Source organism: Salvelinus sp. IW2-2015, linkage group LG1, assembly GCF_002910315.2.
Source record: "Salvelinus sp. IW2-2015 linkage group LG1, ASM291031v2, whole genome shotgun sequence".
NCBI lineage: Eukaryota > Metazoa > Chordata > Actinopteri > Salmoniformes > Salmonidae > Salvelinus > Salvelinus sp. IW2-2015.
The window spans coordinates 27,296,595-27,301,608 of NC_036838.1; the positions used below are offsets into that span (position 1 = coordinate 27,296,595).

The following is a 5,014-nucleotide window of genomic DNA, read 5'->3' on the forward strand; positions in this document are numbered from 1 at the left end:
TCAGCTGTGAAGAAAATCTGACGTGAAAAGATCTAATGTAAAAAGCTCTGAAAAATACCTGATATGAAAGATCTGATGTAAATTAGTGAAACAAAGATCAGAATTGGACTGCCTGTGTAAACGCAGCCAAGTACTTACTTCACTGTCAATTATGTGAGAAACTGGCAGGTTTTCATAGACACGATTAGGCTATCAATGACAACGGTAGGCCTACAATAGCAGACGGGTTAACCAATGTAATATATTATCATATAGACTAATCTGTCAAACACAGGTAGCCTACAAGTATACCGCGCATCAATAGGCGATTGTTGGAATCAAAATACAAGGTGTATGGGTGTACATAAACATTCTGAATGTTCAAGGGTAGGCTATAGTCCAGCGAGAGTATAAAACGGCTATAGTCATAGATGGATATGAATTGTAAGCTAAGGGAGTACGTAGAAGACATTGCCTATGCAAAATCGAACATGCGCCAGTTGGATAGACAGGCTATATAATAGTCTACTGCGACATTATAGCCTACTCGGGGACAAAAAAAAACCCGCTATGTGTAAAATGTGGTTAGCCTATGTTTTCTTTTGGGTCCAAATTCAATGCAAATCTTACCTGAATGCGCAAAYCTCAAGAATCCCTTCTCCCTCTTAATGGGCTGTTTGGCTCTATGCGCAGCGCTATATCAGTTGAGGCTGCTGGTCTCGCGCCTGACGTCAAAGAAGGGTATTGGCTTCACAGCTCAGGAAATCAAACAGCCCTAAATCAACCACAGCTAAAAAGTAGCCTACTGGCCTTACTTAACCATTGTCTGGTGTACATGTTTTTGTTATGCATCCAATGTTCGCGGGTCTGATGGACCCACAGCATTATTGGGTTTTTAAAACGATACAACCATAACAATTTACGTAAAAATACGTAATACTTATATGTTGACTTATATCAATTACAWGCAATATAGAGCGCATACATGGATACAGCATACAGATCACATTTATCAATAAAATCACTATTCGTTTTTTTATATAATTAAAATTAAGACATGGGTGGAWTAAATCATGTTCATATTGAACAAATATAAATGAAACAAGGTTTTCATCACTATTGATGTTTATTGCTTCGAACTGAACAAATTGAAAGGACACATTTTACATACAGTATTTTATGGAAACGATAAATGAGCCCCATTGAACACAAATTAATGCTGGTCTACACACCACATGAGGGACAGAGTTTTACTGTGTGTGTGTTGCAAATGTATTTCTTAGACTTGATGCATGTGCACTGTGTCTTCCTGTCCTTCTTGGGCCCACATACATCACAGTGCTTTTTCTTGTTGCTACAGGCTGCAATCTAGAATGATGAAAACACTTAGTTAAGAATTTTACTAACATCTCACTCACATATATAGTTACAGCAGGCCAAGGTATGAGAGTCAGACACACACACATGCAACAACATCCCTCACACTTCCAGAGTTGGTTCTGTGGGTCAGATGGATGGGCAGATGGGCCACCAGCATCCTCCTCCTGAATCCTCCTTACGATGGCTGCAGAAGCTGGGGTCCTTGGGATATATTGCCTCCTCTGGATTTTAGGTCCTACCAATGCCTTGCCCAGCTCCTCGAGAAAGAGCCGTCACCTCTGGAGCTTCCCTCTGTTAAAATCTGAGTTCAAKGCCATCCAGATGACAAACACGTTGTAGGGCGAGATGTCCAAGATGTTGAAGAATATCACAAGTGGCCAGCGTAGGGTTCTTCGTTTGSAGCTGTAGCCAGTCACCAGCTTGTCTAAATTGTCCACCCCTCCTTTTGTGGCATTGTAATCCATTATGATTTGTTTTTTGATGTTCCTGGCCAAAAATGTTCCCATCCCTATGCAGCGTACTCATGAGTACCAGATTTTTGCCTTTCTTTGGCACATAGGACACTGGGGACGTGAACATAAACTTAGAGGAATTGATAGGCCTGTTCCGTGTACTCAACAGCTGAGGTTGGAGCTCTGGCTTGTTTTTTTGTACTGTTCCTACCATCGCCAGCTTCCTGTTGAGGAGCTTCTGTCCCAGCTTCTGCAAAGTAAAAAAGTTATCGCATGTGATGTTGTGGCCACGTAGTCCCTCTGTCACGTCCAGAACAAACTGCATCCCTTGGTTCTTCTCTGGGGCTCCTATCTGGCTTCCCTGTATCCACTTGCAAGTTCCACACATKTGATGAAGCAGCATCACAAGCAGCCCATATCTTGATTCAATATTTTGCGGGTTTAGACGCTATGTACTGCCTGAAGGGGCAGCAGKCCCTAAATGGCATAAGCTGCTCATCAACAGTAATGTTGGGCCCAGGGTTGTAAAACAGGGAAGACGGTCCACCCACTGACCTGATTGCAGCTAGCTTGTCTCTCTGCCGCCGAGCTGGTCTGGTGTCTCGGTTATTGAAGAGGATAATCCTGGAAAGAATGTGGAAGTTTTCCAGAGACATTGTTGCACGGAAAAGTTATCTGCCAGTTTCTGCATCCCACAGGGATTCTCTGGATTCCCCATTGGATCTGAAAACACCAGCAAGATAAGAACCCCAAAGTATGCATGTAAATGAGTTTGGGCCATCTCCTTCCATCTCTCTCCAAAAACACACCTTTCCTCCAAATTAGTGCAGTCCAGAATGATTTTCTGGATGGTGTCTGGGATGAACAGTTCAAAAGAAGACTTTATGTCCTGCACATGAGTAACCGCCATCAGCGTCGGCCCTGGTATCATTCTTATCACACTGACAGCCATGCGGGGTGGCTCATTCCTTGGGCAATAAGACCATTCAATTTCACAATTTTTTMACATCCATATTTCTCCTCCTTCAGGCTGCTGATGAGCTGGTTGCTGACGGGATGTTCCTGGGGCTGGCTGCTGACGGGCTGGTCCTTGGTCTGGCTGAGGGTCAATCTCATCCTCTTCTTCCAACTCACTGTCGGACTCAGAATTGACAGAGACATGATCCTCATATTCTGAATATTCTTCAGAATGGAAGATGGTCTTACCACACCAGCTTCTCTCTCTGCAAATATTATTTCTAAGGCCCTCTGAGCAGAGATTATTTTGACCATACTGATTGATTGTGGTAAGAAGCCACACATGCAAAGCTATTTATTTGTTGTGTCTCTCCCCCACTTTGCACCTGGCTGGGGTAGAGTGTGAGAAAATACAGACTTTTTATTTTTTACATTGTATCGAAATAATGTATTGTAATAACACTGTGCAGGTTCCCGCAATACATTGTGTAGTTTCACACTCTACAAAGGGTAAAGAGTGTGATAAAAGCAGGAAACAGGCAGACAGGCAGGGATACAGACAGGTTATTGGTGCTGTTGAAACAGCAGGCCCAGGGAGAAGGAAAACAGAGTGAAGGCACACAGCAAACCTTTTTGTTTCATTTTTACCTGTTTTCACCTACACACACACTTTTCCACACTTTTATTACCCCCAGGCCCAGTGGACCCAAACACCACACATGCAAAATAAATGTGTATGTGTTCTTTAACATGTCCTTCACAGAAAATGAGCCAAGGCCAATGAGTCTCAGGTTGAAAAAAATGAATCATTGTGTAGTTTTCTTTCAGTAAACATTGAAAATGGGTCCCACAGACACAAACACCACACAAGGGTTGAATCAATATAGCCTGGCATTAACAGAGCCTGGCATGCAGGTTTTAAAGCTACCGGTAATTTACCAAAGGTAGCGGAATCTTCTGTCATTTCATAATTAACAGGTATCTATGGTAACTTTGGTAATTTACAGTTGAATAACATTTATTTTATTATTAATATATAGCAGGCCTGAAATATAGGCTAGTATTACTTTTTATATCCGTGTCCATGAGTTTCTAGTAGATATACCATATGGTTCAAAAGAAAATATCCTAACTAAGGAAAAAAGCTAATCTAATCAACAGCAATGACATAATTTTTTCACAACTGCCACCAGTTTGGCACCAAAACATTTACAACAAAGACATATTGACATAGTAGAAAAAAAATTGTAAAAAATATTTATAAAGGATATTTCATGATGAAACCCTCATAATATATATATAAATGATATTTAATGATCAAACCCTCATAATATATATATAAAGGATATTTAATGATCAAACCCTCATATTAAAAACCAATGGCATTCACTAAGTTGATTGTTTATTTTTAAAATAATGTTTTTATAGATTTGTCATTCTTATTTTTTTTATTTTTTTTTTATCATCTTATCTTACATGTGATAAGGCCACACAGAAGGCCATAGTAATTACAGACCCCTGTGATAATCGGAAGTACCCAAAAAGGCCACTAGATATCATCTTGTTTAAATTCCCCAAAGAACTTGAAAGCTACCAAAATTCTAGTAGTTTCCTGGTAAACTTAGAAAGTTTCCAGTAATGTGCCCTCTCTTTGCAACCCTACTGGAAAGGATTGTAGCCTATTTCTTAATGCTAATAGCCTAACACACACCATGATGCTGTTATTATAAATTATTATTGAGGGTGCAATACCAGATTCCACACAATTCCATTCCAATGAATGAAATACAATCATAATTGCATGAGATTTAATTTCAGAATGTTAAAACAAATTCATTTAGATTCTGAYAACTCTACAGATGTAATTTGAGCCAATTTGCTACACCAGGAAAATAATCCTGCAGCAACAGARTTAACTGAGTTACAGTTCATATAAGGAAATTAATCAATTTAAATAAATAAATTAGGCCCTAATCCAGTGTTTCCCAACCCTGGTCCTCGAGTACCCCCAACAGTACACAGTTTTATTGTAACCCTGGACACGCACACCTTATTCAACTTGTCAACTCATCAAGCCTTCAATGAGTTGAATGAGGCATGTTTGTCAAGGGCTACAACAAAAATGTGTACTGTTGGGGGTACTCAAGGACCAGGGTTGGGAAACACTGCCCTAATCTATGGATTTCACATGACTGGGAATACAGATATCCAGTCAGTATCTGACCAACAGATGCAACAGAGCATCC

At 40.2% G+C, this 5,014-nt stretch overlaps 1 protein-coding gene across 1 annotated transcript in view; it reads right to left on the reverse strand.

The window, feature by feature from the left end:
- camk1a (calcium/calmodulin-dependent protein kinase Ia) overlaps nucleotides 1–693 on the reverse strand; it is a 67,045-nt gene extending 66,352 nt beyond the window's left edge. The window contains exon 1 of the mRNA XM_070443542.1: nucleotides 610–693. The gene's annotated coding sequence lies outside the window, so the exon portion shown is untranslated. The remainder of the gene's footprint in view (nucleotides 1–609) is intronic.
- Between the last annotated feature and the right edge of the window lie 4,321 nt (nucleotides 694–5,014).